Raw genomic sequence first — 10,476 nt, 5'->3', positions numbered from 1 at the left:
GAAGAGGTTGAAAAAAAAAAAATCCCACAAGGACTCAGGGGCAAAAAATATACAGATCAATTTTCACTGCAAAGTAAAGGAGCTGTTACAGTGGAGGATTACTGGACTGAATGTCAATATTATGACATAGTGTGAGTGTGTTTTGTGTTTGGTAATTGCAATCGTTGCTTTTGTTGTGGTCATCCATTTACAATGCTTGGTGTCAGTTTATTTATCTCTTGTAAAAATAAAATACAGTATGTGTGTGTGTGAAAAAAAAAAAAAAGAAGAGAAGAGGGTCTAGAACAGAGCCCTGAGGATCACCAATGTTTATGACAGTATTTCTCAAAGTATGAACCATGTGTTAGTTAAAATATGTAAAACTACTACATGAATGAAAGTGGCTTAAAACAGAGAGGTTCATTAATTTCATGAAATACAAAGTCTGAGGTCAGGCTACCAGAGTTGATGTAGACTCAGAAATGTCATTGTAGGACTCGGTTCTTTCCATTTAATCTGTTAGCTCTTCTCCTTCTCTTCCTTATCACTGTCATTATATTCCAGAATATTTATTTTCAATAAATCTTCCTTTATACACATAATGAATATTTAACTAGTCAGCAGAGAAAATAAATATGTCTACATTTAAGATAAATCTTTACTCTCACAGATATGTTCTCTAGCCTTGGTGACTTGACTAATTAACAAATTAGTCTCTAAGTAAAGAATATTTGAATTTAAGTGTGGAGAAACAACATATTCACTGAAACCAAATGGACCATTTTTCAAATGCTAGGACTGACTCTAATTATTTGCACTTAGTTGGATTATTGTGTATTTTACGATTTGCATTATCATCTTATTACCATACGACACCTGCTATGGAGGAAAAATGTATTTTATGTGATTCATAAGGAACAGTTGGAGAAAATTGCCCTTCATTTGAAAATCTCTGTTGATACTTTGCAATAGTTACCAAAGTAAAGCTGAAGCATCAAAGTATGTATAAAGATCATACAAACTATATACAAAAAAAGAACTGGGTTCTCTCCATCTTTCTGTCATGCCAGCCTCAGTGTGTTGCTGGAGGGGAGCCTCGTGATTGCACTGTGGCTGCCACGACTCCAAGTACGATGAGCAGACTAGGTAGAGATGACTTCAAAAGCTAAAAGGAGGACTTCCCTGGTGGTCCCATGGTTAAGACTTCGCCTTCCAATGCAGGGGGTGTAGGTTTGATCCCTGCGCGGGGAGCTAAGATCCCACATGCCTCACGGCCAAAAAACCAAAACATAAAACAGAAGCAATATTGTAAAAAATTCATTGAAGACTTTAAAAATGGTCCATGTCAGAAAAAAAAAAAAAAAAAACTAAAAGGGAGGGAGAGAAGTCACCAAGAGAACAAGGGGATTGGATTTAGGAATTGGATATTTACCTTGAGTCTGTTTATTGCATGAAAATTTATATTTACCTGCTGTCTTATGATTAAAAAATAATAGGTAGGATTTGGGTCTTGTGTGGAGAGTGGCTGAAGAGAAAGATACAAAGGAAGTGGGTGCTGAAGGAAAACCCCAGCCACTTGACTTGGCCAAGGCTTAGCACTAATAACATTGGGATTTTTTCCCCTCCTTTCCTCTTTTTAGTCATTAGGACAACTTTGTTATCTCTAAAACAGCAGAAGGGAAGGAAATGAAAGTTTTTCAGAGCTAAATGTTCATTGCTCTTTCTTTGGTTGAACTTAGGGAAACTTTGGCATTGCATAAAGGGCTCTTTCCAAAGACTCCGTAAGGGGACTGATGCTACTAACATTCTCAGTAACTTTCCCCAAAGCAATGTGCCTTAGTATTTGGAATGGAGGTGGAGGAGGCCAGAATACCAACAGTATAACCAAGTATAAGTTGAATAAATGAATGAGAGAAACTGTGACCTAACAATTCACATATGTCATCAAAATTAGTCTGCACACTGGCTGGGGAAATGGGCACCATCTTGTGTGACGCTGCAGCCCTCATGAAATGGCAAATGTGATCAGCTGGTGAGCATTTAGAGGCTTCCCGTTCGTGTGGCTCTATGAGAATATTCCCAGTGTGGAAAAGACAGTGTTCTCTTAAGGAGCTTGTCATTATTTTCAGTTCTCTTTGATCATTTCTTGTCTTTTAAGATCTGAGTTAAGGGTGCTATGCTAAATCCCACAGACTCATTGAGCAGTTTCCAAATGGCCCCTAGTCAGGGAGCCACAGGAATCATGCAGCAGCCTGCAGTGCCACCCTCACACCTAGAAAGAGAGGCTGTTGCCCTGAGCCCTGGGCTATAGAGGGCTCTGCACATCACAGGTCTACACAAAACCCTAACTTTATTAAAGAACACATGGGCACTTGATTTTGAGCTCAGTTCTGGAATAGCAGGACCTGTAACCCTAAACATGCTTCCTCATGATTAACATCATCAGGCCCCAGGAGAATGCTTCTTCCCATCTCTTGCCCTTTATCTTTAGAACAAAAGATGACTGTGTCCACATGCTATGAAAGTTTCTGGGTTGTCCTGCTGCTAAGGTCAGAGGCCCTGCTTTGGAATTCAGGTAGAACTGGGGCAGGAGCAGTGAGGTGGGAGGAAAGGGAACTTGTCAAAAACACTCAGCATGAATGCACAGATTTATGCATAATGAGATAACTGTTTCCCAGTGGTGCTGAGCATCCATTTTTTGCTTCTCATGTTTTCATTTGTAAATCCACAGGTACTCATATATTGGAGTACTACATATTATAGCTGAAGAGCATTTTGTAATATGGGTTCTGATTACCTTTAAATTGATATATATAGAGAGGTCTAGATGGAATGCAAATGAATCATGGCGCCAATTCTTCACATTATTGTATAGATCTAGCAATTGCTTTCAGAGATGGTAAAATAGCTTTATAAGTGGTAGTGAATTAAATGAAATTAAAATACTTTGTAAAATTTTCTGGCCCTTTTGTTGTAATGTCTGAATGTGATGTGAAGTTCTTTTAAACAACTTAGTGATTTTGCTGAGAAGGTAAGACAAATAAATTTAATGGAATAAAATTTTTTTACTTATTTGACATTTATATATATTTCTTCTAACATCTCACCTCACCTTTGGTGTGCTTCACTCATACTTTCTTATGTTAAAGAATAAAGCACTTCCTGCCTGTCAGCCAACAGTTGTGTTTTGGCATCTTCGCCATACCTGCACGACAATTGTTCACTTGAAAATTTTATGGCATTTTAGCCCTATTTCATAAAAACTAATGAAAAAAAGAAAAACCAATACTAGCATAACTCAAACATATAATAAAAACAGAGATGAAAGTCAACAGGATGCTGAAAGCCTCAAATCTTCAGCCTCATCAGGTATTTGAACTTAAAACACATCCATTGATAATCATTTGTGAAAGAAAACACAAAGATGCTGGGAATATCACTAAATTATCAAAGAAGTAGAGACTCATACTTTACTCATTTCTCACAAAATGTTCATATTTCTTTTTTTTAACTTTAATTTTTATACAGCAGGTTCTTATTAGTTATCTATTTTATACATATTAGTGTATACATGTCAATCCCACTCTTCCAGTTCATCCCTCCTGCCCCCCCCCCACATCCCCCCTTGGTGTTCATACGTTTGTTCTCTACATCTGTGTCTCTATTTATGCCTTGCAAACTGGTCCATCTGTACCATTTTTCTAGATTCCACATATATGTGTTAATATACGATATTTTTCTCTTTCTGACTTACTTCACTCTGTGACAGTCTCTAAGTCCATCCATGTCTCTAAAATGACCCAATTTCATTCCTTTTTATGGCTGAGCAATATTCCATTGCATATACGTACCACATCTTCTTTATCCATTCAACTGTTGATGGGCATTTAGGTTGCTTCCATGACCTGGCTATTGTAAATAGAGCTGCAATGAACATTGGGGTGCATGTGCCTTTTTGAATTATGGTTTTCTCTGGGTATATGCTCAGTAGTGGGATTGCTGGGTCATATGGTAATTCTATTTTTAGTTTTTTAAGGAATCTCCATACTGTTCTCCATAGTGGCTGTATCAATTTACATTCCCACCAACAGTGCAAGAGGGTTCCCTTTTCTCTACACCCTCTCCAGCATTTGTTGTTTGTAGATTTTCTGATGACGGCCATTCTGACTGGTGTGAGGTGATACCTCATTGTAGTTTTGATTTGCATTTCTCTAATAATTAGTGATGTTGAGCAGCTTTTCATATGCCTGTTGACCATCTGCATGTCTTCTTTGGAGAAATGTCTATTTAGGTCTTCTGCCCATTTTTTGATTGGGTTGTTTTTCTAATATTGAGCTGCTTGAGCTGTTTATATATTTTGGAGATTAATCCTTTGTCTGTTGATTCATTTGCAACAGAGAAGAAAAAGAAATGAAAGGAATACAAATTGCAGAATTTGCAGAATTTCTCCCATTCTGAGGGTTGTCTTTTCATCTTGTTTATAGTTTCCTTTGCTGTGCAAAAGCTTTTAAGTTTCATTAGGTCCCATTTGTTTATTTTTGGTTTTATTTCCATTACTCTAGGAGGTGGATCAAAAAAGATCTTGCTGTGATTTATGTCAAAGAGTGTTCTTCCTATGTTTTCCTCTAAGAGTTTTATAGTGTCGGTCTTACATTTAGGTCTTTAATCCACTTTGAGTTTATTTTTGTGTATGGTGAGAGGGAGTGTTCTAATTTCATTCTTTTACATGGAGCTGTCCAGTTTTCCCAGCACCACTTATTGAAGAGGCTGTCTTTTCTCCATTGTATATCCTTGCCTCCTTTGTTATAGATTAGTTGACCATAGGTGCATGGGTTTAGCTCTGGGCTTTCTATCTTGCTCCATTGATCTATATTTCTGTTTTTGTGCCAGTACCATAGTGTCTTGATTACTGTAGCTTTGTAGTATAGTCTGAAGTCAGGGAGTCTGATTCCTCCAGCTTCATTTTTTTTCCCTCAAGATTGCTTTGGCTATTCAGGGTCTTTTGTGTCTCCATACAAATTTTAAGATTTTTTGTTCTAGTTCTGTAAAAAATGTCATTGGCAATTTGATAGGGATTGCATTGAATCTGTAGATTGCTTTGGGTAGTAAAGTCATTTTCACAATATTGATTCTTCCAATCCAAGAACATGGTATATCTCTCCATCTGTTTGTGTCATCTTTGACTTCTTTCATCAGTGTCTCATAGTTTTCTGAGTACCGGTCTTTTACCTCCTTAGGTAGGTTTATTCCTAGGTATTTTATTCTTTTTGTTGCAAGGGTGAATGGGATTGTTTCCTTATTTTCTCTTTCTGATCTTTTGTTGTTAGTGTATAGGAATGCAAGTGATTTCTGGGCATTAATTTTGTATCCTGCAACTTTACCAGATTCATTGATTAGCTCTAGTAGTTTTCTGGTGGCATCTTTAGGATTCTCTATGTATGGTATCATGTCACCTGCAAACAGTGACAGCTTTACTTCTTCTTTTTCCAATTTGTATTCCTTTCATTTCTTTTTCTTCTCTGATTGCCATGGCTAGGACTCCCAAAACTATGTTGAATAATAGTGGTGAGAGTGGACATCCTTGTCTTGTTCCTGATCTTAGAGGAAATGCTTTCAGTTTTTCACCATTGAGAATGATGTTTCCTGTTGGTTTGTCATATATGACCTTTATTATGTTGAGGTAGGTTCCCTCTATGTCCACCTTCTGGAGAGTTTTTATCATAAATGGGTGTTGAATTTTGTCAAAAGCTTTTTCTGCATCTATTGCGATGATCATATGATTTTTATTCTTCAATTTGTTAATATGGTGTATCACTGATTGATTTGCATATATTGAAGAATCTTTGCATCCCTGGGATAAATCCCATTTGATCATGGTGTATGATCCTTTTAATGTGTTGTTGGATTCTGTTTGCTAGTATTTTGTTGAGGATTTTTGCAACTACATTCATCAGTGATATTGGACTGTAATTTTCTTTTTTTGTGATAGCTATGTCTGGTTTTGGTATTAGGATGATGGCGGCCTCATGGAATGAGTTTGGGAGTGTTCCTTCCTCTGCAATTTTTTGGAAGAGTTTGAGAAGGATGGGTGTTAGCTCTTCTCTAAATGTTTGATAGAATTCACCGGTGAAGCCATCTGGTCCTGGACTTTTGTTTGTTGGAAGATTTTTAATCACAGTTTCAATTTCATTATTTGTGATTGTTCTGTTCATATTTTCTATTTCTTCCTGGTTCAGTCTTGGAAGGTTATACCTTTCTAAGAATTTGTCCATTTCTTTCATGTTGTCCATTTTATTGGCATAGAGTTGCTTGTAGTAGTCTCTTTGTATTTCTGTGGTGTCCATTGTATTGTCTCCTTTTTCATTTCTAATTTTATTGATTTGAGTCCTCTCCCTCTTTTTCATGATGAGTCTGGCTAAAGGTTTATCAATTTTGTTTAATTGCAAATGTTGGTGTGTTTAATATTGTCCCAGAGGTCTCTTAGGCTGTCTTCATTTATTTTCATTCTTTTTTTCTTATTCTCTTCCGTGGCAGTGAATTCCACCATTCTGTCTTCCAGGTCACTTATCCGTTCTTCTGCCTCAGTTATTCTGCTATTGATTCCTTCTAGTGTATTTTTCACTTCAGTTATTGTATTGTTCATCTCTGTTTTCTTGTTCTTTAATTCTTCTAGGTCTTTGCTAAACGTTTCTTGCATCTTCTTGATCTTTGCCTCCATTCTTTTTCTGAGGTCCTGGATCATCTTCACTATCAATATTCTGAATTCTTTTTCTGGAAGCTTGCCTATCTCCACTTCACTTAATTGTTTTTCTGGGGTTTTATCTTGTTCCTTCATCTGGTACATAGTCCTCTGCCTTTTCATTTTGTCTTTCTGTGAATGTGGTTTTTGTTTCACAGGCTGCAGGATTGTAGTTCTTGCTTCTGCTGTCTGCCTTCTGGTGGATGAGGCTATCTAAGAGGCTTGTGCAAGTTTCCTGATGAGAGGGACTGGTGGTAGGTAGAGCTGGGTGTTGCTCTGGTGGGCAGAGCTCAGCAAAACTTTAATCCATTTGTCTGCTGATGGGTGGGGCTGAGTTCTCTCCCTGTTGGTTGTTTGGCCTGAGGCAACCCAGCACTGGAGGCTACAGGCTCTTTGGGGGTGCTAATGGTGGACTCTGGGAGGGCTCATGCCAAGGAGTACTTCCCAGAACTTCTGCTGCCAGTGTCCTTGACCCCATGGTGTCACAGCCACCCCCCACCTCTGTAGGAGACCTTCCAACACTAGCAGGTAGGTCTGGTTCAGTCTCCTATGGGGTCACTGCTCCTTCTCCCTGGGTCCTCATGCACACACTACTTTGTGTGTGCCCTCCAAGAGTGGAGTCTCTGTTTCCCCCAGTCCTGTCACACCAGTGGGTGGACTTCTGTGGTGTAATTGTTCTCCAGTTTGTGAGTCACCCACCCAGCGTTTATGGGATTTGATTTGTGATTGTGCCCTTACTACTGTCTCATTGCAGCTTCTCCTTTGTCTTTGGATGTGGGGTATCTTTTTTGGTGAGTTCCAGTGTCTTCCTGCCAATGATCATTCAGCAGTTAGTTGCAATTCCGGTGCTCTTGCAAGAGCGAGTGCATGTCCTTCTATTCCGCTATCTGGAACCAATCTCCATATTTCTAAATGGATATTAGATGAGTTTAAAATAAATACATCAATTAAATTGTGAGAGAGAAAAGAGAACATCAAAGAACTTTTCTGTTAGAATCCAACAATTCTCAAATTTAATTTCTTGGAAACAGTTTCGTAATAGCTAAGAGTATCAATAGTAAATTGTGGACTATAAGTAATGAATTGCTTCATACTTCCTGAGTCTTTTCAAATTAAAGATCTGCATTGACTTTAGATTTTATTTTTTTGTTGCTGATACTTTGCTGAGGAAACAATATGGCTATTCTATTTTTTAAAATCTAAGAAAATAGAATAAGATGTTTACTACCCATGACTATTGTTGTTTTGTTTTTTCTGCTGTTTTGACAAATAGAGTTGTTTTCTGTACCAAAAACAACATAATGGAAAGGAAAGACTTAATGCAGGATTACCTGTGAAAAGAAATGGGACAAAAACACAGAAAGACAAATGAAAATTTAAGAAGATACTCATGTTTATTATCTGATTAACATTTGACAAAGCAAAGGTAGGTGCACAAAGAGCTCTTTGACAAAGTCAAGCCCCAGATATCAAACTACAGTATCTCCCTGGCAGCCCCAGAGGGCACCATGCCACTCCCAGGTAGCTGTGCTGGCTATGCAACCACTCAGTGTAGATGTTGCTGTGTTGTACTTGGAGTACAGGCTTGCAGGCATCCGACATCAAAGGAGTGGGCTACTAAACACTAAGAGTTCTAGTTCCAGGTGTCAAAAGTCAATGTTATTACCAACAAGTACTAATTGTGTACCAGAATGGTCAGAAAAAATAACAGGCTTTCAATACTGTATAAAATACACCTTTTATAGAGAACAGGCTCTTGTTGTGAGCTGCCTTTAACTTATTTCCTCCCTTTGCCAAAGTCTGTTCATTCAGGTCAAATCAAGGACATATAGTACAAAATTTTTTAAAAAACTACTTTAACAATAGTCATTAACTTTTTTCCAAGACCCATGCCTAAGGCTATGTACATAAGATTTGGGATCATCATAATTCAGAAGAAATTTTAATTCTGAGTTCACAGGGAAGGTATCCCTCCTAGTAGATAATAGGATACTCAGAAATACCTGAGGTATAATCACTGAGACCCTTCAGAAGGAAAAAAAAGAATCAGAGTTCCCTATACTGGCATTAAAGTACATACACAGTTGATAAAGAAAAACTAAAATGTGAACAGTGCTAAAACATAACAGATAAATTAAGAAGGAACTTGCTACAAGGCTCCAGTTCTTACTACATTTTACACACAATTTCATTATAATAGAGATTCTCATTCTCAACCAAAAATGATTTTAGGTGGAAATTTCAAAAACAACAAAACCCAGTTTCAAAACAGGATTCATTTCTAGAGACGAGCATGCACCAGTTTCCAATCATTGTGTTTCTGGTGGAACAGCAACATCAATTTAATTTTCAAAAACCAAGGTCTGGTTCTCTTTAATCAGACAGGCTTATTTGGCTGTGAATATACCCTTGCCCTACCTCCAAAGTGACCATTTTAGCCTCGGTTATTTTAAAAGTATACTAACTATACAGAACACTCCAACATCTAGCTTAATTTTTATAGCTGTTTATATAATATACATAAAATCTGATAATTTAACACTTTGTACTACTCTCTGGTCCTATATTTTCCTACTTCCTGATGTCTCTTGGAAACTGGTAACAGGAAGATTACTTTCTTAGAGAATAAATAAAAAGCTTAAAGCATTGTCTAAAATAAGCATCCCAGCATTACTTTATGAAGTAGAAACTCAAATATCATTTAAAATGTGAACTGGAATATTCTAGAAATTTAAACATCAGGAATTCTTCTGGTCCACATTCAGGGACATGTGCGTTCACTTACAGACCAGCTGGAATCCTTTCTGAACATCTTTGTGTATGGTCTGCTGATTTCAGAATGACTGAGCAAGGGGGAGAGAATGGGAAGAGGTCACTCTTTTTGTTTTTAAGAAGTTTATTTAGAAAAGTTTTATTAAAAGATTCTAAAAATCATGGAAAACTCACACATTCTACTCTTGCATGTGTGTTTTGAGCACATAGCTCTTCCTGAAGGAGAGGCAACTCAAGAGGAGAGAAGGAGCCTCCTCTGGCCTGTAACTATGGATGGGAGCCATAGGAGTAACATGCCCATCAAGAATTCTGCAGAAAATTACCTTTCAGTTTAAGTCAGAACAAAGGAGCAAAACATTTGCTAATGAAGCAATGAAAAGACCAAGTAACATGCCTCCCATTTTCAAAAAGAACTAGCCCCCTCCTTCATCTTCTCTCCATAATGCCTTTCATGTAACAGCATTTCTTTCTCAACTGCATGGCCGAGATAAAGCCATGTCATCTGATGAGAAGCAGACCTTGGTCAGCAATGCTCAGAAAACAGATCTGTTTTTCCCAATTCACAGCCTTGCGTCACACTGCTGAAAGCTGAAACCTAATCCCGGAGTTTCACTTTGCCATTTCACATAATTAAAAAAGAGAAAAAAGGAATCCCAGAGAAAAAGAAAAAGGATTTGACTTTCCCATCGAAAAAAGTTCATTCTCTACTTCCGCGGGTATGAAGAAAAAGGCAGATGTTTTAATTTTATTTTATATTAAAAAAACACAATCTCAAAGAAAGCACCTGGGTTTTACTTCAGTTTATAATAATTTGCTGTGCCTGAGAATTTTTGTGCAAATATATGTCATCTTTCATTAAAAGTATGCATAGCACATTTTGGAAAAAGTTTAGTTGCAACCAACTTTCCTTCCAAAAATACTTACAAAGATAAATACACAACATTCTCTAATTCCTATTGATTGCACTTCTGGTTTAACCCATCCAG

This window comes from Monodon monoceros, unplaced genomic scaffold, assembly GCF_005190385.1.
Source record: "Monodon monoceros isolate NGI ecotype Baffin Bay Population unplaced genomic scaffold, NGI_Narwhal_1 Super_Scaffold_16, whole genome shotgun sequence".
Taxonomy (NCBI): domain Eukaryota; kingdom Metazoa; phylum Chordata; class Mammalia; order Artiodactyla; family Monodontidae; genus Monodon; species Monodon monoceros.
The sequence above is the reverse complement of the archived record's forward strand: the minus strand, read 5'-3'. Positions refer to the sequence as shown.